The following is a 25,916-nucleotide window of genomic DNA, read 5'->3' as shown; positions in this document are numbered from 1 at the left end:
CAATGACGTCAGTGTGCCTAATCACCCCACTAGCTTCTCTCTCCAATTGATGGCCCTGCGCTGCACTCCCTCACATGCAGCTGGATTGGGACCTGCTTGGGTCATAGAATGAGAAGAAAGCGCAGCATACTCTTTCATGCCAAGGTTCAGGAATGAGACCTCACATGTTTTCTCGGTGCTCTGCCACTGCCACAAGAAGAACATATTCGGGCTGGACACAGAAAAGGTTGAGAGAGAGAATAAAAGGTCTGAGGCAAATAAAAGGCTTGGTTTTGTTTGTGTGTATCTCGGGGGGGCGGGGAGTTTGATCCACGGGGCTACAACGAGTGAATGTAGCAGATGGCCAGTACGTAGGTTATGCAAACTGTGCCGAAGGAAAAGCCGGGAGAAATCGACAACTTGATACACCGTGATTTAGGTGACACTTACATAAACATGGAACACAAAGTGAAGAACTAGATACGGGTGTTATGCTCAAGAGTGTTTGCTGAAAATATAAATTCGAGACAAATCCACAAATGCTTAAGGTAAAGGAAACAGGCACTGTCTCAGCGGTAGAACGTATAGAGAAACGGAAAGGTACGTTGAGCACGGAAGGATGACAACAGTTTGCATTTTAAAGAAAACTACCATCTGTGGACAAAAAGGTGCATCTCTGGTACAAAGAAAGTGTTTCCCCAGAGAGAAGGAGAATGGGAGAGGTTCAGAAGCCGAGAGCAGAGCCATCTCTGGAGAGGACTTGACGCCTGCTCTGAAATCTGCCCTGAGTTCGAGCGAGGTAAGCCCGTTGTCGTGAATTGATTCTGGCTGGTCCCACTGCGGGTGTTTTAGAGTTAGAAATCTGTTCCATCAGAGTTTCTGAGGCTGATTTTACTTGGAATTAAACCATAGACCTTTCTCTGAGGATGTGTGGGAGGACTGGAACATCTAACTTCTGAGTTAGCAACTAAGCACTTGATCCATGTGTATCACCCAGGGGTTCCTGAGAGGTGTAGTCAAAGTTAATTGGATGTGGCATGATGGGAACTGTTAATTTAGCAAGAGTGTTTCAATAAAACAGAAAAGGATAAGAGTTATGTATTTATTATATTATATTATGTGTTTATATGTTATTTATAATTTAATATATTATGTATTTATGTATATTTAATATATTTAGAATATATTAAATCATTTAAGTCATGACAACTTACTGGATAAATCTTGAGAATGAAGATAAGAAAATGATATATCAGGTCATCAGAGAAGTGGATTCAGAAGAGATTTGTATGGTATTGGAGACATTAATGTATCAAGCCTTTCGTGTGTTGAAGAAATCAAATGGCTGCCAGCTATCAGAAAGAATAGTGTGAGGTCTTAAAGGCTGGTCTAAAAACAAACAGCCTTCTACATAGGCATCAACTAAGTCCATAAAGAATAAACACACCAGCCTGTGTGATCCAAAGTTTGTCAATCATAAAATCCAAATCTAAAGGAGGAATGGTATCAGAGTTGAATTCTGAAATTTCAGTTTGCAGAAGGCTACAGATGACAGTGGATATCCAAATCCATTTGCAAGGTCCCCATATGAATTAAACCTCCAGTTAATCCCCTCTGACCACAGTGCAGGGGTGTGAATCGCCGTGCTAACTGACAGAGAGCATTGTAAAGCTGATTATAGCAGATGTAAATGTAGTTAAATTAAAATGTAACCCCTTATCATTTGATCTCCCTTTTAATCATTTTAAAGTTGTTTCAGTTTGTAATATCTTCCATTGAGGTTTTTCTATGTTTTGTTTAATCATTGTTGTTATTTTTTTTGTTTCTTTTTGTTTTCTATATATGAGATCCAGGATTGATAGACAAAAAAAACATTGTAGTGTAATTCCACTACAACTTCATGCCTCTCACAAGGCATGTCCACACAAACAGGATATGCGGGACTTATTGTTAAAGTGTGAAATCTAAAATTGTCCCACGGCATAACTGCGCAGACATGGCTAAGGCCATTACTAACATCCCCCAGCCTGAGACCACAGAGTATCCCTAAAAATGAAGCAGACTGACTGTTCTGAAAACATCTCTAGATGGAATCTGGGAAAAGAGCTTTAGGTAAGAAAACAAGTAGTGGCGTAAAATAATGCTTTCTAGGTAAAGAGAAATTAGAGACTCCACAGAGTTGTGAGACCCAAATATGCTATTGGGCTTTCTCAAACCATGATTTCATCTGACTTTGAAACTATTTTGGTTTATCTGACATGAGGTTATGTCATATAATAACCCACTGGTAATGTCTTCCCCCTAGTGCTTTGATGCTAAGGAGGCGGACTGAACAGCCTTAAAGATAGGAGAAGTCTCATCAGCTGAAAAGAGTCCCGTCCTTTAAACATGGAGAGCTGGAAATCTGTATTGTAGCATCTACATTTAGTTGTTACTAACTTGCTTTTCAAAAAGTTCTCTAAGCTTGATTAATCTAGAAGAAGGTTTGTTTCTATATCTGAAAGTTATGATCCTGAAATTGAAATATATGATTCAGCCTCAAAGCTCCAGAAAGCACAGGTATGCTGCTCCAGGAAAATACAACCTTGTGGGATATGGCAGCATAGTGCTCAGGTGCGAAATCCGATCACTTCAAAACCCTCGACCTGGAGACAAGTGGAGGCTTCTATGTTTAAAATAAATGGAAGATCTGAAATCATGCAGTGTCTCTATCAGCACCATCTTCACTGCTTCAGACACTTCACACTGGGCTTTCCTCAGCAGGGGAATGCATTCTGCGTAAATATGCTTTCTATTGGGATTTAGAAGAATAATTGTTTCAAAGACTAGAAATTGTTTAAATAATAGAACTCGTGCTTGAAAAATAGAGACCCGATAGATGTCGTGATAGGGTGGAGAGACATGCATTCAAAGATTCATGTTATTCTACTCCTAACTCTCCAAATGACTTCTCTCCTGGGGAGTCTGCACAACAAGGAAGAGATGTTATGGGATGTTTGGACCCAAGGAGTCTTATTCATGGAGTTGCAATTGAATTTTGACTGAAGTAGAACTAAATGGTTCCACTTAACTACCCTTGGATTTCTTCCCGGGCATTGAAATAATTTCTTTAAAACAAATCAGAAAGAGGGGAAATAGAAATGTGAGAAGAAAGAAACTATTCACAATTGTTTTGAAAATTTAAATATAGAATCATGCAGGCTTGTTGTTTAACATTTAGAAATGGCAAGGGTCCATAAACTGTTTATCAAACAAACAAAATGAAAAGGTACAATGTTGTCCGTTGGGTTTTTTTTCCAGATATTTTCATAATAAAGATCCATTTGTCATCTTTTCACAAATCTTCAAAAATAAGTAAAGCATCTTCATATCTGTCTTAATTAACTAGTGCTGCTGGAATGCCCCAAGTGGATGCCTTTAACCCATACATTACTTTCTTACAGGGTACAAGGCTAGCAGTGTGAATTTAGTTTGCCAACTATAGGGACGGATTTGTCTGTATGTCAGTCTGAGGAAGGCTTTCATCTTAGATACCATTGGGGCCACCGTTCTTGAAGATGAATATGTATGTCTGAACATCAATGTTCCTTTGAGTCTAGGCAGTTCTCAGCTCAGGATGCTGGGTCCAAAGGATGCACTGTACTCTTAGCTCTTGTTTCTTTGTGCAAGTTAGGACCACTCCTCTGCTCCCTTCTTTCTCTTTGTCTCTTCTAAGATATTAACTATATATATCAGGGAAATCAATGTGCATGGGATTAGGGCCATTATAGAAGCAGCCCTAGTGGTGGTTACAAGTTCAGCTGCAATCCACATGGTAATCAGTTCAAAACTAACAGTAGCTCAATAGGAGACAGACTAGGCTTTCTACTCCCATAAACTGCTATAGTCTCAGAGACCCACCAGGGGTCTCTATGAGTCCGCATTGACTCAATGACTGTTAGTTTGGTTTTGTGGAGGGCCATTATGTGGGAATATAAAGATGACATATTGCAAATGAATCCTGCCTCATTAGTAATAGTAAGCCTAATTTACTCTTCTTTAATATAATCTCATACTACCTTATTATCAAAGATGGAAATCAGGGTATCTATCACATAGAGCACATAGGATGTACAATAAACACATAACTGCTCACAACATGGAAGAGAGACACATAACCCTGGGAATCATAACCTCACCAGTTTTGACATATATGTTTTAGAGAGGGCACAGTTCAACTCATGGCAATTTTTTATGAATTTAATGATTAATACTTATATATTTTCAAAAATATATTAATTTGACATTTTCAGGAAGATACCACAAATACAAAATTAAGTAGACATTTGTCTAAGTTATGTTGTTCCCAATATGGTGTTATAATAAAACCTGAGGAAATGGAATTTTAAAAATTATGATTGCTATTTAGATTATATTCTGGAGCTTAAAAAATGAGCCAGCATAAATTGAGGTTAGAAGATATACATAATTTTCTTCAGCTTCAATCTGAATTGACATATAGGTAATTGATAATCTGTTCTGCAGTCAAACCCTGGGGCTGGTTTTAGCTGCTGATATTGAGCTTCTCCATGATCTTTTCCCATAGATTTAATCAATTTTACTTTTGTAATCCATCCATAGAAGGCCACATGTATGATCACCATGTGTTGTTAAAAAATACTTGTGATAAGATAGTCATTTTTCTTGCAAAATTCTACCATACGATCTCCAACTTAGTCTCTCTCATCAAGACCATATTTTGTAGCTATTATTTCTTCATCTTTGCTTCCAACTTTTGCATTCCAATCACAAATAATTATCAATGCATTTCCATTGCATGTTTGATCAATGTCAGATAGAACTCATTGGTAGAACATTCAGTTTCTGCAACGCTGGTGTACTGGCTGGTGCATAAATTTAAATAATATTTGTATCGACTGGATTTTCTTGTATGTATCTAGCTATTATCCTACCACGAACAACATTATATCTCAGGATAGATCATAAAATGCTCTTTGTGATGATGACTGTGACACCACTCACCTTGAATCTGTAATTCCCAGCATAGTGAACTACATGATTATTTGATTCAAAATGGTCAGTACCAGTCCATTTGAACTCACTCATGTCTATAATATTGATATTTATGTGTTACATTTCATTATTGACAAGTTCCAATTTTTGTGGGTTCACACATCATACATTTCATTTTCTAATTATTAATTGATATCTACAGTTGTGTATTCTCATTTTGAATCATGACACATCAGCAAATAGAGGTCTCAAAGACTTTACTACCACAGATGATCCTCCATTCAAGTCCTTAGGCTTCATCTATTTTGAAAAGTCAGCTCTTCTTCAGTGATAGTTTGAGTGTCTTCTAAACCTAGGGGCTCATCGGCTGGCACTTTCACTGACATTGTTCTGTTATGTTCATTAGATTTTTCAGTATTTGTCCATGTTTACATGATATTCATAAAATTTCCAGTGGCTACTTCCTCTGAATTCAGTGACTAATTCATCTGAAAGCTGGGAATGACACAATAAAGAAAAATGGTGCTATATTCATTATCTAGAAAGATATTTCAAGATCTAAGCTAAGTTGAAGTATAATGCTGTGTGTAATATGATTACATTACCCATCTTCAAAGAAATCCAATAAAAAATATTGTTCAATTTTATACACCAACCAAGGAAACTAGTGATAAAGAAATTGAAGACTTCTACCAATGCCTTTATTCTGAAATTTATAAAGTAGTCAATCAAGATGCATTGACAACTATTGGTTATTAAAATGCAAAAGTTGAAAACATAGATGAAGGAAGAGTAACTGTAAAATATTCTCTTGGTGACAGAAATAAAGATGGAGAGCCCATGGTAGAATTTTGCAGGACCAAAAACTTTTTCACAGGGAATGCCTGTTTTCTACAACTGGTCACACTGATGACTATACATATGGACATTTTCAATTGGCGTACACAGAAATCAAATTGCATATATCTGTAACTAGAGACAACAGTAGAGCTCAATATCAACAGCTAAATCCAGGCCAGGGGCTGTCTGTGGAATGGATCATCAATTTCTCATGTTTGTTAAGATTGAAGATGAAAAAAATTTGTAAAAGTCCATGAAAGCCCAAATAAAACCTTCAATCTATCCTACCTGAATTTTGAAAACATCTCAGGATAAGATTTGACAAACTGAACACTAATGACAGGAACCCAATAAGCTCTAAGAGGACATCATGAATATCAGTCATGAAGAAAGCCAAAGGTCATTCAAAATAAAGAAAAGGAAAGAAAGAAACAATCAAGTGTATGTCTGAAGAGACCTTGAAACTTGCTCTTTATCATAGATTAGCTAAGACAAATAGAAGAAAGGATGAAGCCATAGAGCTAAATGCAACATTTCAAAGAGCAGCTCTAGAAGATAAAGTAAAACGTTATAATGAATTGGACATAAGCTTGGAGTTAGAAACAAAAAAAGGAAGAGCACACCTAGTGTTTTTAAAACGGAAAATCCCAAGAAAAAATTCAAGCTTCCAGTTGCAATATGGAAAGTTTCTGTGGGCAAAATATTGAATGATACAGTAAACATACAAAGAATATGGAAAGGATACATAGTCACTGTACCAAAAAGAGCTAATGGATACTCCACCATTTCAGTTGGTAGCATATGAGCAAGCACCAAGGGTACCGAATGATGAAGGTCAAGCTTCTCTGAAAGCACTAGACCTAAACAAGTTTCCAAGTAGGTGGAATACCTATGGAAATTGTTAGGCATAGGATAGTTTTGTTTTGTCACTTATAAAATATGACATATAAAGGAGGGTAGTAAATATTGAATTGTATGCATTTTAGTTTTATTCAGTTAGGTTCAGATATACTTTTATTATTGTTTTTTGAAAATTATATATGGCTAAAGAGTTATGTGAAAGCCTCAAATTGAGAAGGGGGCAGTCTGAGGTAGTTACGTATTCTGGTGTCCATTTGGGATTTGAGAGGATTAAGAATGAAGGGGTGGAGTCTAATCTGTCAAAAAACAGCATGGGGCAAAAGAAATGCTGTTTTTTGCCCCAAACCAGTGCATTGAGATGTCTATGTAAGCAGGTGCATTGTTGTGGTGGCAACAGGCAGTCAGTCCCCTGCCTGCCACAAATTAGGCCTTTTTTGGTGGCATGCTGTTACGCAATCTTCAGAACCTCTAAATAGAAAACTTGATTAACAGCCCGGCCTGGTGGAAAGAACTCCAAATGCATTATAAGTCAACATTTCCATCCATTTGGTAAGTTGACTGACATCCAGAATGAGGTCTGTCATCAATTGACATTTCACCTTGTTTTAAAATGAGAAAACCACTCAGACACTTGGGTTTTTCCCCATGGAGCTGTCCTTGTAAGCTGTGTTCAACATCACATTCCTTGTGGCATTTTTTTTTTCCTGAGCAGGAAACAAAATTTCATAGCTGCATGCTGTTCTCTTAAATCGGACATCACACAAAATGAGGTTTGAGCAAAACTGCTTTTATGAAAGAATTCACTGACCAAAGAGCACCTTCCCAGGCAATGCCACTGGGTGCACTGGTTCAGAGTAAGCTGCTTGATGCTTGTCTACTATTAAAACTCCATTATGCCCAAAACAATTCTGTTTTTTTGGGGGGTGGAGGGTACCTCCTTATACGTTATTTTTAAAACAATTTCATTAGGAGTTAATACATATATCATTCCACATTTCAATCACACCAAGCAGTATTGCACAATTGCTGCCATAATCAGTTTCAAAACAATGTTTTCCTCTTGGCCTCCTTGATGTCAGCTCCCTTTTATCCCAACCCACCCCACCCCTGTGCTCACCCTCCCACCCCACAGAAACTCTCAGTCTACCTGCTGTCCCCATAAGTTCAGTCCTGGGTTTCATATACTAAAAAAACATATAAAAAAAACTCAAGAGGATGACCCACAATGATAACACGTCTGAGATCAACCCCAATATGAACTAACAAAAAAAGAACAGAATACAGACCACGTTGAAAAACAGATCAGGCCTAAGGTGCCTGGAAGGGAGAGGGGGAGGGTGGCCAACGGACAAGGTTTAAACCATTCGTGTCAGGTTTATAATTTTGATCTCCTATAGTCATCTCTTCAGTGCACTCTATTTGGTAACTACTTTCCTCCCATCCCTCGAATACAGGCAGAGGGAAATCACCGGAGGCTTATTCCTACATGGATGTTACAAATGTCTCTTGGGCTCCCACTGTCATCCATAGCCTTCTGCAAACCAGATTCTCACAATTTAGACTCTGATACTATTCCCTTTGTCCACTTCAGAGGATAAGATTTATAGTCCTTTGGTGACTGATTGGTGTACTTCTTCGATGTGGACTTAGGTGACAGGTCACTTAGATGGCTGCTTGTCTTCAGAAGTGAAAGAAACCTTTACCAAAATGGGTGAACTGTTGACAGGCAGACAATCATGGTCATGCTACATCAATGCCCTTTATGCTGTATCAAGATATGTATTATTCTGGAAAACTTGTGACTGACGTTCTCTGTGATGGTTACTATAAATTTTCTCTGACAACTCTGTTTGTGTAAAAAGCATCCAACCATGAAAGGATTTATTCTGTACAAGTGAATAATTAAGGTAATGCTATGAAGCTAGCCTTCATGGGCCCAATATCCCTCTGAACAGGGCTTTAAAAAATTAGTACCAGAGGCTAATGACAGATAATATTATAGATGAAAGAATATGCACCTGCTCCTCACTTATCAACATGGTTAAATTTCAGAAATTGGATTGTTATGTTAAAAGTGTATCTTTTTGAAGAAATTGATGATGACCACATCTCCTCACCTCATATCTGTACAGAATACCCTAAGTGCCTCCTGTTCTCCATGACCGACGTGTCCTCTGTCTTCTGCTCCCACCATATTTTCTGGATGTTTGCCTCAGCTTTCTTATCAATGAACCCAAAATATCCTTTGGGTTTGTTTTTTTTTTTCAGATGCAAAGAGCTCCCTGTCCATGGATAGGAGGATCTGGGTGCTATAAGGAAGTTGTATGCAGCCAGTGCCTCCCTCTCTCCACTCTGCCCAGTTAGCCTCTGCTTTCATGTAGCAACCCTGGTCCCCTCTGCCCCTTGGTCCTCATGAAACTCAACCCTCCAGAGATTGGTCCAAGACTGCCATGGCCTGGCCTGGCCTGGTTGCTTTGCTTGACCACTCGCATACAGTTCCACACACACACGGGGAACCTGCCCTGCCTGCACCTGGGCCTGTTCATAAAGGGATTTTTGAGCAAGTGGAAGGAACTGCAGTGCTGATCAGCTGATATAGGGACTGCAGGCTCCAGACATCTGAGTACCTCCTTTCAGGGTCCCCTCACCATGGCCCGGCCCAGCCCATCCATACTTCCTCTTTGGGCTGAGCCTCAGGGTCCCATCACCTCCCTAGCTTCAATGATGGCCCACCTTCAGTCAACCACCAGCCACTGTCCAAACTTCAGTCACTTATGGGCATCCAGGGCATGTACCGCAGCATCCTAACCCCCTGGCCCTGTTCTAGCCCCTCACACTCTCTGCCTGGCAACCCGGCAAGTGGAGGAGATCACACTCCACTTACCCTTTCAGGAGGTGAAATACTAGGCAATATGAGCTTTGTTTCTCTGCACAAAGGAGCCATCAACAGAGAATTCTTCAGAGATCTCAGTGTTCATTACTGGCAGACTTACAACCTTAAAGTGCAAAGTAGCTGGATAGTAGAATTTTTACTACTGTAGTAAATGTGACATGTTGGCTATTGAGATGATCAGTAGCTGAAAAGTAGATGAAATGATGGGATCTTTTTCATTTTTTAGACAAAGTTTAAGACATTCCACACTTTTGAAGGTAAAATGCATAGATAGAAAAAACAGCAACAGTATTTGATTATCTATGAATATTATCCATTCAATGGATTCTTGAGGACATAGAAAAGGGCAGCAAGAAGGTGTATTAGTCTGGGTACTTCAGAGAAACAAACCCATAGAAACTGAAGTAAAGAGAGTGTTTGATATAAAGGTTAAGTGTGCATCAAGAAAATATACCAACTCAGTGCTGCCCAAGCCCACAACATTAACCCATTAACCCATATGTCTGACACCAATCCACAGCCCTCCTCCATCTCACAAAACAGATGCAATGATGCCGACTGCAGGAGGAAAGCCAAGTCAGGGAATGTGTAAACATCTCAGCGCTGACAGGGGTCTCCACCTGGCTGCTCCAGCACCCAGGGCTGCATCGGGGTAGGTCCATGTGGCTTCTCCCTGGGGATATCTTGCAGGAAGTCAGCCTTGCAAGCTGAAGCAGGGAACTGCTAAGGCAGCTGCACCCTGGTGCGACCATCACAAAACAAGAGACCCGAGAACTCCAAAGGCTAGGGTCACTGAGCCATTTATCCCTCCACCCTTCAATTAATCCCACATGTGTTTATCGGCCAGGTTTGCGCAATAAACTAACTCAAACCGATTCAGTGGATGTATGAACAACAGATTTCTGACTTTTCAGATAATTGCGTAGGAATAGTCTCTTTCCAATTAATGAAAATCACTCAATACACCGATTTCCTAAGCATGCAGTAAATTTCAGATGTCTGACTTTGATTTATTCAGTATGTAAAGATGAACCATAAGGAGATTTGCCTTTTTAAAAAGTGCATTCTATGTGTGAAAAGCTTATTGACTTAACACTGGTTTTGGTTTTAAAACCAAGTATATTTGTTGTTAATATGTGCTGTGTCATGTAGGAGCCGTGGTGGGCTCCCATCTGCATGATGTACATTTCAAAACCACCATCAGATCCGCAGGAGAAAGACTGGCTTTTCTATTCCCGTTAACAAGTACAGTCTCAGAAACCCAGAGTCAATATGAGTTGGCATTGACTCACTGGCAGTGAGTGTGATCATATATTATTAGCTTTATACCTTTAAGTAGTTTGTAATCTGTCTTCTACTTACATTTGGCACTGAAAAAAAATCTGTCTGCCATCATTTTATGATGAGGATAAAGTAAGGTGACGCATGTCAATCTTGGATGCTTGAGTATCACATCATAGGCCTTTATGGATGAAAACAAATATTTGTTTGTTAAGGAAGTTTCATATCTTGTTCTCTCTTGGGAATCAGGTTTTTTTTTTTTTATGAGAAGGTTCTCAAATAGTAAGTGCTGGAGGTTTCTTCCTCTTACAATGCTGTATATACTCAAAAACTCTGCCGTCTAGTCAGTGCTGACTCATAGCCGGCCCCAGAGGGTTTCTGAGATCATAACTGTTCATGGAAAAGTAGTAAGCCCAGCCTTTCTCCCTCGGGTCAGAGTCCAACGCTTAACCCCTACACCGCCAGGGATCTTACTGGGTTCCAGATAATGGTGACTGTTGAATGAATCAGCGTCTCCACATAAATAGCCTGTATGACAGTCTGTGTCTGAATGATGTCTACAAAAACATAAATTAATGCTTTTAATTTCATGGTCAATGCATATGAGTCAATTTTATTTTGGATAATATATGCGAATGAAATTGTTTTTCTTCCACTCATAACTTCATAGCTGTAATTCACTTAGTGTCATAAGTGAATGCATGAAGTGATCAACCCATTGATTACTATATTCCAGCACCTGTTAATATTTATCATGAGATTCATTAAGGTATTCCATATTTTTTCAATTTTCTATAATATATAAAATTATATAATTTTTAAAATTTCTATACAAAGTAGGTTGGTATAATCAGGTCAATAAATTTATATGTATATGTATATATACATATATACATACAAATACACATACACATATATATATTCCTATTTAGGTAGGCAAGTTTTTAGATCTAGACAATTTTTATCAAAGTATGGATTTTATAGAAGTCTGGATAAATTCTTTATAACTAATTACAATAATTCAAAATTTATATTGTATTTCTTTAGGGTCTGTAATTGTGCCCTTTTTATCAAAAGCTAACTACATTTTTTTAAAATCAAAGATTACACTTTTACTTAGTATGGAATTTCATAAGTCAGTTCTAGAAGTAATTTAAAGATGTAATACAAGATTGAAATTGTCCAGCATTTCCTCTTGTTTGAATCCACAGTCCAAGGGCACAGAAACAGTCATCTTGAAATCGATCAACATCTTGCAAGGGCTAAATCTGCTGCCACGGCTTCCTTTAAGTGTTGAAGAGCCAAGAAGTCTGCTTGAAGATGTCTGTTTGAAGATATGTGCCTGAACTAAGCCATGGCATTTCAATCATAAACACTGGGTAGTGAATAAGACCAAAACAGAACTAATGACTACAAACTATTGTATTGCTGAAGAATATTAACTCTATACCATGGCCCGGCTTCCTTGATTAAAGAAGACGGAAGAAGAATTGGTGCATTTGAATTGTGGTGGGGGCGAAGAATATTGCCCATACCATGATCTGCCAAAGGGAAAAACAAGCGTGGTTTGGAAGAAATATAGCCAGAAGTGCTCCTTAGAGGCAAGCATGGTGAAACTCCATCTCACACACTATGGACATGTTGTCAGGTGAGACAAGTCCCTGGAGAAGGACATCATGCTTGGAAACAGAGGGACAGCCCAAAAGAGGACGCCCCTTGACAAGATGGTTTGACACAGTAGCTGCAACGACGCGCTCCAGCTTAGGAAGAGTTGGGAGGATGGTGCATGGAGGAGCAGATTTTGTTGTTGTGCATGTGCTCCTGTGGGTTGGAACCGACTCTGCGGCTCCTAAGAACAGCAGCAACCTGCATGCCTGTGGGAGGAATAAATCTGGGTTGGAAAAAATACATTCAGATGGTCCTTAGAAGTGAGGAGGGTGAGACTTCACCTCACATATTTTGGGCATGTTATCAAGATGGCTCGGTCTCTGGAGAAGAACATCATGCTAGGACTTTAAGCAGAAGGTCAACGAGACCAAAGAAGACTCCCAGTGGGTTGGATTCACACAAGAGCGGCAACAGGAGGCTTAACCCTAAGAGTCACTGTGAATGTGGCTCCGGATCTTGCAGTGATTCATACTGTTGCACACGAGATGCCACTATGAACTAGAACTCAGTGGTATTGACTAATAACACAAATGCCATTTTTTAAAGTTTATTTTTATGACTGCAAGTTGATTTTAAGAGTTAAGTGCCACTCCAGTTTGGGACCAAACTGAAAACACATGTGACCCTTCCCTAGGGGGCAGGGATTGTTGAGGTTGATGATATAACTATTCTAATGGGATCACTCTGGTACAATAGTATATTCCTAATACCACTCTATACTTATTTCATGCATGTGAAATAAACATCAGGAAAACATCTCTTAACTAACTGCCATTTAAGAAGCTACATCATCAATGACCAACATATTCCTCTGTACACCTTTTAGCACATAATGGTAACTCCATCGATAACAGACTAGAAGTGATGTAGTTAGCTCATGACAGATTATATTTTCCACTAATCCTTAGCAACACCACCACCAAAACAATCCACTGTCAGAGAGGACAGAATAGAACTGGGATTTTTGACGCTGTAAATTTTAAAGAGTAGAAAGCCTCACTTTTCTCCAGTGGAGTGGTTGGTTGCTAGTTAACAGTACAAAGCTTAACCCACTGCACTGACTTCTAATTGCCCCAATATCCTTCTAATTTCACACTGGCAATACATGACTATTAATGATTTGTTCAACCAGTGCTGGAGATCTTGTTTTAGAATTGCTATTTGAATTTCTAAATCTGAGTTATTGTTTATTCCCACAGCTACTCTGTTCTGTCATTTGGTGTCTTCAAAAGTGTCATGCTTCTAAAGTTTAAAAGCAAAGAAACAAGTGAAAAGAAGATATGTTCATTGAAATTAGATGAACATGCACTACTTGGATTTTTTAATGATCAACGACTTTATGGATCAATGCATTGGCAGAGAAGTTAAGGGCATGGAAGGCAATCCATCTCAGTAATGACTGTCTTTATTCAAGTATATGCTTGAATACAGAAAATACTCTCAACATATCACCTGGTCCATTGCTTGGCACTCAATATCCCTTTGATTATGTAGGTATAAACTCAGGATAATTACTAGTCTTATAAAGTGCGTTGCAAGATATTTTTAATTATTTTATTTCAATAAAAATTTCACTTCTCAGAGGCACTTATTGTTTTTATTACAGCCTGTTCATTTCATCAAAAGTAATTAATTTGAAACCTATGTAGTGGAAATGTATCTTTACAGTGATTTACCTTAGAGAAGCATCCCTTCGTTTAAAGTAGAAGAGGCTTCCTTCATTTGTCACACTTTAGATACTGCAAGTTCAGCATGTGAATTTCTTTTAGCGTTTACCCCCAAGTAGCTATTTTTTATAATTTTCCTGGCAATGATCAATATCTGCCATGAAATTTAATCAATACGAACCCTGTGGGATATTACAGCAGCTTGGCCTCTTCTTTAGCTTGACAAAAATTCTCACACCTGCAGTATAGTTCAGCTTCATTAAAGTTGTCAAGGTCCCCTTAGTTTCCTTTGGGGATATTATTTAGTCTGTAAGTCAAGCATTCAGTAAATAATCTTACTAAAAAAACCATAAGGATCATTTGCCACCTGATAGATAGGATATTGTGTTAAATAAAAGAGGAAGCACATAAGCATAAATATTTTGGAAAGTTTTTTAGCTTGCTGGATCAAAACTTCCCTCTGCCAAGAAATAAAAGTTCTGCAGAAGAATTGTGAGGTTTCTTCCTGTTTTCAAATAAGGGATCAAGGAATCGAATAATTCTGAGAGTTAGAAATGCTATGGAGCCTTTGTTGCGGCCAATGTGTCAATACAGCTCACCCAGCGTCTTGCTATTTTCACTGACTCTACTTTACAAGCATATGGTTTGTTTAGAAGTGCTGGTTTCTCCTGACAGCAGAGTCAAAACAGGGGACACAAAGTCTCGCCACCTTCACGTCCTAGGATCATTCTGGCTGCACTTTCTCCAGGTATTTGTTCTTCTTGCAGTTTGTGGTACTCTCAATATCCTTTGTCATCACCATCGTGCGAATGCATCGCTTGCTCTGCAGTCTTCCATAATGACTGTCCAGCTTTCGCAGGCATAAGAGACAATAGAAAACATCAGGCTTGTGTCAGGACCATCTGAGTCCTCAAAGTGACATCCGTACTCTTCAAGACTTTCAATCGCCAAGGGCTCAAATAGAAAGTAAATGTTTAGAAAATGGTGATGCAACAGATGTGCAAATATGCTTTATCCAATTTAAGTATGGAATGTTATGAGCTGAAAGAGGCTCCAATAAAGTGATTTAAAAAAGGAAACAAAGATTTTAACTTGATTTCCTGCAGTCCATTTGGCCAATGCAATGACGTTTGATTTCCTGACAACTACTTACATGAGGGTGGTTATGGGTTCTAGTGAAATGAAATCATTGATGACTTCAATACTTTCTCTGTTTATTGTGATCATTTGGGTGTTCTTTACATTGGAATGCAATCCTAAATGAAGGCTTTGGTCCTTGATTTTTACCAATAAGTGCTTCATGTCCTCTTTACTTTCAGCAAACACAGTTGTACCCTCTGCCTATGCAGGTTTTTAATAAACCTTACCCCAATCCTGGTACTGCTATCTTCAGCTTTTCAGATTACATGCTCATTATGTAGATTGAATAAGTTTGATGAAAGGACATACTCTGATGTACATCTTCCTGATTTTAAGCCATGCAGAATTCTTTTGTCTGCTCACCAAACTTCATCATACTTTCATGTACAAGTTTTATGTGAGAAAAGTTAAGCATTCGGGAATCCCCATTCTTCATAAAGCGATCTATCCACAGTTGGTTTGTATTGAATGACTTATATGTCCTTGCAGAGTCGATGAAGCAGAAGTTTCCAGCGGTGCTGGGACTCTGCTTTTAGTCAAGATTGATGTGACATCAGCAATGGCACTCGCTTTTCCAAAGTCCTCTTCTGAACCCGGCCTGACTTTCTGGCAGCTTCAAATCAATGCAGCGTTGCAGTCATTGCTGAACTGTCTTCAGCAAAATTTTACTTGAATGTGCCCTTAATCATAGGTTCTTATAATTATCACCTTTTTGGGTGCACCTTTCTATGGAATGGGCACAAATATACATTAGTGAATTAGTTGTGCCAACCTGGCCGATAATCACATGTGGGGCTAATTGAAAGGCGGAGGGATAAATGGGTGGTGAGCCTCGCCTTTCTAGTTCTCGGGTCTCTTGCCCTGTGATGGTCCCACCAGGGTGCAGCTGCCTTAGCAAGTTCCCTGCTTCAGCTTGCAAGATTGACTTCCTACAAGACACCCCCAAGGAGAAGCCACATGGACCTACCCCGATGCAGCCCTGGGTGCTGGAGCAGCCCTGTGGAGACTCCTGCTAGTGCTGAGATGCTTAGTCGTTCACTGACTCAGCTTTCCTCCTGCAGTCGGTGTTATTGCCTCTGTTTTGTGAGGTGGAGGACTTTGTGGACTGGTGTTGGGATCATGGGTTAATGTTGGACTTGTGGGCTTGGGCAGCATTGGGTTGGGATGTTTTCGTGATACACATTTTCTTTACATAAAACTTTCTCTTATACATGAGTTGCTGTGGATTTGCTTCTCCAAAGTACCCAGACTAAGACAATTAGGTAGCAGATTTTGATTTTTAGTTGACATAGACTAGCGATTCCTTCCAATACTGTATCAGTTTATGTTCAATCGGTAATCTGTCAACTAATGGAACTTTGTTAGTCACTAAAGCCTTCAGTGCAGTTTGCATTTGTCAACATTATAGGTTCATTTTTGAAATGATGTCAATCATTTTATATTGACTGTGTATTTCCCTTTCATGATTGTTGATAATGTCTGCATCGTTCAATAATTTCCATATAAAATCCTTCAATTTTGCCAGATAAAGCTGGCGTTTTTCTTCGGTTCGTTCATCTTGAGTTGATAGTGTTCTTCCCTTTTGATTTGTATCTCGTTTTTGCACATTTCATTATAGTATTTTACTTTGTCTCCTTAAGCTGCCATTTAACATTTTCGGTTCAGTTGTCATCATTTCTTCCGTTTGTTTTAGCTACTCTACATCCAAGAGCAGCTTTCAGAGCCTCTTCTCAGATCGATTTGGTTGTATTTCTTTTGTGTCTATTTGCTGACCATTTGCTTTCTTCATGTTTTAATTGCACGGTGCCACACCACAACTTATCTGCCATTCCATCATTCATGCTAAATGGGTCAAATATGTTTTTGAGTTGCTCTCTAATTCAGGTGAGGTGTGCTCAAAGGTCATATTTTGGTTCTGCTAGATTCGTTTTCATTTTGTTCACCTTCAACCTGAACATGCACATGAACAATTCATGTCCTATTCTACAGTTGGACTGATGATATTGAGATTTTGCCTTGTATTGTCCCATGAATGTAGACAACCTCTGTGTATTTCATTTGGTGATTTATTATCGTCACTGTTCATGTTGTTGGAAAAATATATTTGCCATCAAGAAGTTGTCAGCCTTGCAGAATTCTATCCTGTGATTTCCAATTTCATTTATATCATCAATTTATCTTCTTACTTCTGATCTTTCCGCTGTTTCCAGCTTTCTCCTTTCATTCACCAGTAATTATCAGTGCATCTTGATTGCATGCTTGATCAGTTCTAGATTGGAGAAGGTGTTGGTATTCTTCCATTTTTTTCATCCCTGGTCCTAGTGGTATACTTGAATAATAATTACACCAACTGATTTTCCTTGTAGGTGTATGCAATCAATAGCAGTTACAAAGAGATATAGTTTGTAATGTTCTCTTTGACGCTGGGCTGTGGCCATTACAAGGAGTCCTGGGTGGCATAGTGGCCTTCCACCCACAAGATCAGCAGGTCGAAACCACCAAGCACTGTGTAGGAGCAAGATAAGCCTTTCCACTCCTATAAAAAGTTACAGCAATGTGACAAACAGAAGAGTGGAGGAATTCCATGGTACAAGGTTACATTTTCTAAAAGCTGTACTTTCTCAAATCCAGCATCCTATTGCTTATTTTTCAATAATAACCATGGGGAGTTACAGAACTTCCTTTACATTATGCCAGCAAAGAATGTAGTCTAGTCAAAGCAAAGTTTCTTTATGATTAGGAAGCAATCTGGTTCTAATTTTGTGTATATAAAAGAGAACTGTGATATTGTTACAAATGTCACATCCTTGTTTGGAGTTGAAAAAGACAAACCTAGACATGGAATCCTCTTAGAATTGGAAGAGTTACTAATAGTTTAGCAAATTGAAATACAAAGACTGAATCAAGAGCTCTCAACAAATGCCTCTCAGACTCAAACTGTCTTTTGTTACCAATTCCACAAATGTGCAGTTAATTGCATTTCAAGGCACATTGCACGGTACATCTTTTCAATGTGTTTTTCCTTAATTAGTACAAACATTGGCTCCCTAAGAAAGGTGAACATATAAGGCTTGCTTTTGTGTTTCCTAATGACTTGTGTTTTTATTCACTCATTGCACCTAGAAGCCCCCAGGAATGACACATTTTTATTAAAATCAAGAATAAATAGTATGTAAATTATGCCCCCAAATACCAGCTATGGAATCTGATTATTTTAAGGCTTCTTTGGCAGGATTCTTTTTAGGTGTTGAACAAAAATAAAGCTGAGTGAAAAAGCAATGCATATGCAAATACACTATGCATCTCAATGTAAGCATGTCAGCCAATATTCAGATCATCTTTTCATCCAGCAACCTGGAGGATGTGACATATTTCTGAAACGTGTTGAATTGAGTCAGTTATTAATGCATGTGAGTTACACTCCATGACAGAGTAGGACTCCTCCTAGGGTTTCCAAAGCTACAGGGTGTGTCCGAGAGGGCTACCAGCCCTTCTCTCTCACTGAGCTACTGCTAAGTTCTAGCCATCCACCTTATTGGTAGAAGTTGAGTAATCTTGTTCCATTGGGCCAATCCCCCCCTTTTTTTTTTTAGCAACTGAACACCTTAATCAGTATGCCAAGCTCCCAAACCAAACCAAACCCATTGTTGTCCAGTCAATTCTGAATCATAGTAGCTACACAGGGCATGTAAGACAGAGAACAACTTCTCCTAGGGCTTCTGACACTGCACACACCCTCATGTGAGCAGACAGCCTCACCTTTATGCCTGTGGAGAAGTGGGTGGTTTTAAACCACTTCTCTTGCTGCTAGCAGACCATTGCCTAACTCTGACAGGCTTGCAGGGGATATTTAGTGATCCCAATGACATAGGGCAATTATTTAGATGATTAATAATAAAATAGGTCAATTATCTGTATCAATAAATAATTATTCATTTATACATTTTCTGTATATTTATTTCTGTCAATTATCTGTATACTTTTATAAAATGTTCCATGATTAAAACAAGAACAACAAAATCCATCCAAATTCCTTACCCCTCGGATCTAAATTTGGGTTGGAGTGTTTGAAAAAGCAGGAAAAGTCAACTGCAGTGGACTTGGAGTGACATACAAGTTCACTTCAAATATATACATTAATCAATAAATAAAATAAATGAGATTGGTCGAAACATTTTTTTGATTATGAAAGTATATGAAACACATATGCTGACAATGTATTTATCAAAATATCTTTCAAAATGTCGATTGTCAAATATAATTAGTATTTTAACCCTACCAATCTACCCTCCAGTCTGTCTTACTCACGACTTGGCTTCCTCTTCCTCTGCATTGTTGCCATGCTGTGCCCAATAGTCATTTTTGTTGTCGTTGCTGTTGAAGGACCTGCCTTGTGTCTGGTAGAATCCTTGGCAGATCTCAGGGTTGTATGCGTTCGATGTGGCAACCTGGTTATTCTGAGTCATGATACCCCCAAACATCTCCAGGGGTTGCTAAATATCCCACAGAGAGTACTTTTGAACCTTGGGGAGAATCACTGCTCCATGTGAAGCAGGAATTTTCATATTTGTGGGTTGTAAAAAGAAATGTTGAAGAATTTTATCCTGACCACAATTTCTCCCTTTCTGACTTGTCTTTGGACATGTAATCCATAAAGTTTTGGAATTTTATTACAAGTTATTTTGAAATGCAAACCTTCCTGTCATTGATTCTATTGACTCAAGACATCCCATCACCACACACACACACACACACACACACACACACACACACACACACTTTTTTCCTCCTTCTGTCATTAGTGTTGCTCTTTGTGCAGATGTATTTCACAGCTCCCTGCTCAGAACAGGGCATCTTTGTGATCTGTCTCTACTTCTCTCTCCAATATCATTAGTTGCCATTTCTCTGCAGGGAACCCAAACTCCTCATATGCACAACATACTGAACATTCCTTCCTGTCTCCTGTGATTGTCTGACCCCTAACTTTGATAACAGGTCTGAACTTAATCATTCCTTTCAGCAGACATTGGGGACACTTACTCCATACACATGTCCTTCAGAACGTTATCATCTGTAACACGGGATGGGGTTTCTAAGCAAGGCTTTCAAACAATTAGGTCTCAGACTTTTGGAGGTATATTATTGTGCATCCTGACATGATACATTCTAGAAATATCAGTTGAAAATATCTCCCACCTGTTTAAAATTAAAGCATACACACACACACAAATACATTATGTTGATCAAATTTGAATTTCAAAACAGTCTTTTCCTAGATTTTTAAACCTTTTCACACTATACTCACAACACAGAATAATCATTTTATGATATTAACTCCTTTTGTAAGACTAACCTCAACTCTAAAAACCTTTTATAACCCTGACGTTTTAAATATAGGTAGGTGAATAACACATAGGTGTATATTAAAGTCTATTTAAAAATACTGCATTGTGCAAACTGCTAAGGCAGAGTAGGTTTCCCTCTGGCTGAAAAATGTAGCAGAAAACTTTTCTATTCTTTCCTTGAAGATTGCTTTCTAAAATTGGAGTCTTACATGTTATTGTGTGTACTTTGCTTCTCCTCCATCTTCAATCAATGTCTGGCTCTTGTTCTCAGTAAGAGCGAGGAGTTGCAATGTCTTCTGTTCTCCCAGATGTAGCACAATAGTTGAGCACACACATTTGGGCACAGAAAATTGTTCCCTCTCCATGCACGGTTGCTATGGATATTTTTTTAACTGAAATAATCATACTTACAGGACCAGGAATTGTAAGCCTTTCCAAGGAGTACATTGCTACCAAAGAGGATGTTTAGCATATTACCTTTTGTCAAAGTGGATGTAAATTAAAGAGAGCAAGAATATATATCAGGTAGCAAAAAAGCAGACCCATTTGTTAAGGGTTTTAAACTTTTAGGACCTTAGGTTCATACACAGGTATAGAAAAAAAGAAGTCAAAATATTTTATACATTTTAACACTTTTTGGGGCATTTATTTTCAAGGTTACACACCAAAAAAAAAAATTCCAGAATTATGCTACCAACCAACCACTGTCATCGAGTCTATTCTGACTGAGAGGGTTTCTGAGCCTGGCCGTCTTTACGGAAACACATAGCCTGATGGTTCCCACCTGCTATCCTGCTAGATGGTTCCCACGTGCTAGAAACAGCACAGCTGATGGGTCCCACCTGCTAGCCTTGAGTCACCTACAATGCCCGCAGGGTTCTCGTGATCATTACTGTATGTCATATTAAAATTACAAAATATTACTTAGTGAGCATTTAATGTGTATTTGGCATTTAGATATTTCATTTTAATCCAATTGAATTATAGTAACACACCAGGAAAGCATTGTATTTCTTCTCCCATATTTTAGGAATTTGAGGTCAAAGATCTATCATAAGATCACAGAGCTAGTAATTTTCAAATTTGACATTCCAGCATTGGTCTTCCCATCTTTGGAATTCATATCCAACTCAACACTCTACACGGGCTCACAAATATTAGTCAATACGCTTTAGACACACTCATAGGTACTTGAGGCACATTGCTTCGCATCATCTTAAGGCAACTCAAGAGACATATTGATTTTCCAATTTGAGGGGCACGAGTAGAAGAGCTCTCTACCTAAAATATCAGACATAGGAGTCTGTTAGAGGTAAGATGTTGTTTCAGGTGCCATTAAACAGTTCCAGCTTATAACAATGCCAGGTATCACAGAATAACATGCCACCTGCTCCTATACCGTCTTCACAATTGTGGTTACATTTGAGCTCATTGTTACAGCCACTGAGTCAGTTCATCTGGTTGAAAATCTTCCTCTTACTATGCTTTCCCTCTACTTCACCACGCATGGTGTCCCTTTCTTTTTTTTTTTTTATTTTTTTTTTTTTTTTTTTTTTTTTTTTTTTTTTTTTTTTTTGGTGTCCCTTTCTAAGGACTCCTTCCTCCTGATAACTAGAGGAGAGGGCTATTCCCACATTATGCTGTCTTTTACTTTTCCATAAGAACTGCCCTTCCCATAACCAAATGTATGAGGGGCTAATATGTCAACCAACATTCAAACTTAAAAAGATATCAGCCTATTATACTTATTTCTATAAAATTTCCTATCCAGAGACTGATGTCATGGATCTCATGTGGAGAGAGATGGAGACACCTGGTTAGTCAGACATACCATGGTGCCCTCTATAGTAAAGAACCAAAAAACTAATAAAATATACTCTTAGAACCTTGAAGAGCAAGAAGAAGCATAAAAAAAGTTAGATCAAACAAAGAATAGGAACAGAAGACAACTTCACATAAATTCCCAATCTGGGGGAGAGCAAATGTGGTGAAGAAAGCTAATTGTGCCCAGCTATCAAAAGATATAGCATCTGAGGTCTTAAAGGCTTGAAGGTAAATGAGCGGCCATCTAGCTTAGAAGCAACAAAGCCTACATGGAAGAAGCACAATAGCTTGTGCGATCATGGGAATCAGAACACCCAAAACAAACAAACAAACAAACAAAATACTGTTGAGGATGAGGGGGGTTAGAGCAGAGACCCCAAACCATCTGTATACAATGGGACATCCCCTCACTGCAGGGTGGCAAGAAAGGGATGAGTCAGTATAGAATCCATGAAACACAATATTCTTCTGGTTCCTTGAGGCTTCCTCACCCCCACTATCGTGACCCCAATTCTGCCTTTCACTGCAAGCTAGATCAAAGCATGTACACAGGTACAGAGGAGAGCCCACGACACATGGAATCCAGGTCAGCTAAAACCCTCAAGGATAGAAATGGGAATAGTGATACCAAGAGGGTAGGGGGAAGGTGGGAGAAGCCATAGGGGAAGGGAGAAAGTATCTATGTAAAATATGAAAAAAATAATAATTTATAATTTACTAAGGGGTCACAAGGGTCAGGGGTGGGGGGAGAGGAGCTGATACCAAAGGCTCAAATAGAAAGTAAATGTTTAGAAAATAATGAGGACAACATATGCACGAATACGCTTGATACAATTGATGCATGGATTGTTAGAATAGCTGTTCATGCCCCCAATAAAATGATCTCATACAAATATATAATAATTAGGAACAGTGGCATAAATAAATAAATAAATAAATTATGTAGTGTTGACAATATCCACTCAAAGAGTAACATACTTAGAAATAAATCTAACCTAGAATGTTAAATATTTGTACAAGGAATACCACAAAACAAGATTATAAGTAACCAAATGAGAACCATGCATGGAAAAGAATGACATGCTTATGGGATGGAAGCTTAATATTATGAAAAATTCAATCCGATTCAAAGAAATCTATACATTTTGAATGAAATGGAATAACTAATCTTCAACTCTAAATGGAAAAGAAGAGGCCCAAAGAGGCAAACCCATAAGGAAGACAAAGGTAAGGTGTGGTGAAATGAAATGACTTCCTCCTGGATCTTTAATCTGTGGCTTTCTCTGTTGTTATATTGTTAGGTTCCATTAAGTCACTTTCGAAATAGAGTGAAGCTATGCATGACAGAATGAAACACTCCCTGGTCATGCGCCATCTTCACACTTGCTGTGTTTGAACTCATTTTTGCAGCCACTGTATCAATTACGCTCATTGAGGGCTTTCCTTTATTTCAAGGCCTTTCTCCTCTAATAAATATGCTCTCCCTTTCCAGTAACTTGTCTCTCCTGCTGTCAGATTCAAAAGTACATGAGGCCGCTAAAACCTTTTGTTTCCTAACTGCAGTCCATGATACTTTCAATATTCTTTGACATTAATATAATTCAAATGCATTGGTTAGATTTTGATATTCCTTAGTCAATGCACAACTTTCTCATGCAGATGAGGTAATTGAAAATACAGTGGCTGGAGGCAGACACAACTTTGACCTGAAAATGAATTCTTTGCTCTTGAATACTTTAGAGTTACCTTGTGCAACAGATGCCTCAAACACAATGCATAATTTGATTTTTTGACAGTTGCTTGAATGAGCATTGAGAATCCAAGTAAGATTAAATCCTTGCAGTTTAAATCTTTCTTTGTAACTTCTTTCAAATAACTGGGTGCGATCATGCAAATACAATGTATAACGCACTTATAGAGAGGATTGATTGGTTTTGTTATGCCTTTGATTCTAAGAGAACCAGCTCAGAAGCAGGAAGCGAGGAATTCAGTGATCATCCAGAAAGAAGAATGACCCTGCACAACACGTGCAGGGTCCCTGCGTGAAGTGACGGCGGCAACAGTTACCAGCGGAGGAACCACACTGAGGCCAAGAAGCAAAGCGGAGGAGCAGTGTTGAGATGGCGAGGCAGAGCAGCGGGCTTCCCAGCCCACAGAAGAAAGGAATCCCCCACAAAAGGAAACAACATGACTGGAGCTCTTATAACTGCTGACGGACTGGGAAAATGTCACAAACACTGAGGTAAGTCTTCAAGTAGACAGAAACTCAAATATATTTTGATCCAGAAACTCCACTTCTAGCTATATATACTAAAAGAAACAAGAGTAGTGACACCCATAGACACACACATATCTCTGTTCATCATCATTATGGCCAATCGCAAAACGATAGAAACTACCTCAGTGTGTGTACTGATAGTATGCAATTACAAAGAAAGATGAGCCATTGAAATCCTTTATCACATGGATGAATCCGGAGAACATTAGCTGAGAGAAATACGTCTATCACAAATAGACAAATATTAGATGGTGTTAAAACACACAGCGAGGATTACCAGAGATGACAGTAGAATGAAGGGGGGATTACTTGCTAGCCAGTCAAACCCACACCAAACACAGCTATCAAGTGAATTCCAAATCAAAGGGACCATATAGGACAGAGTAGAACCAACTGCTCTTCCAGGTTTCCCAAACTGTAAACAGTTATGTAAACAGACAGATTTTTTACCCGAACAGTTGGTGAGCTTGAGCCACTGATCTATGGTTAATAGCCCAATGCTCAGTGCACAGAACCACTAGGACAAGTATCCAATAGGTCTGTTATTTCTGGTGAAGGAAAAAGTGATATACAATATGGAGGAAGTCAACAAAAATGAACTAAGTTAAACAAAGAAAGTGAGAGCGACACAAGAATAAAGGACAATTATGATAAAAACTATAACATTGAATTTTGTTATACTTTTTATAATAGTAACTTTAACAGTTGAACTATGTGTGTTGCTACAGTGATATATATATACATATATGCTATATATGTATAGGAATGTAGATGTATGTATATGTACATGCATATGTAGGTATATTTCTAGACATAGCACCTTGCAGTATCAGTTTACTCATGTAAAGGGTTTCGGATCATAGTCTCTTAAGACAATTGGCATAACACAGTTCATAAAAATAGCATTGCACAATTAGTTTAGGTAGTAGCATCTGTAGTCATAAAAACTTGTAAGCAGCCACTTAAGATACAATTATTGATCGTTTTCTATCTAGAGCAAAGGAGAATAAAGGAAACCAAAGATTCAAAGAAGAAACTAGTCTACTGTACTAAGAAATCACACAAACCAAGGCCTCTTTCACTTTGAAACCAGAACTAGATGGTGCCTGGCTATGGGTAGTGTAAGG

At 38.6% G+C, this 25,916-nt stretch overlaps 1 protein-coding gene across 4 annotated transcripts in view; it reads right to left on the bottom strand.

Annotated features, from left to right (window-relative positions):
- The window catches only part of CDH18 (cadherin 18), a 653,448-nt gene that overhangs the window by 60,522 nt on the left and 567,010 nt on the right, over positions 1 to 25,916 (bottom strand). The gene's annotated exons all lie outside the window — the stretch shown is intronic.

This window comes from Echinops telfairi, unplaced genomic scaffold, assembly GCF_000313985.2.
Source record: "Echinops telfairi isolate 266 unplaced genomic scaffold, ASM31398v2 ScPeMD7_7469;HRSCAF=8507_1, whole genome shotgun sequence".
Lineage (NCBI taxonomy): Eukaryota > Metazoa > Chordata > Mammalia > Afrosoricida > Tenrecidae > Echinops > Echinops telfairi.
The sequence above is the reverse complement of the archived record's forward strand: the minus strand, read 5'-3'. Positions and strand labels throughout refer to the sequence as shown.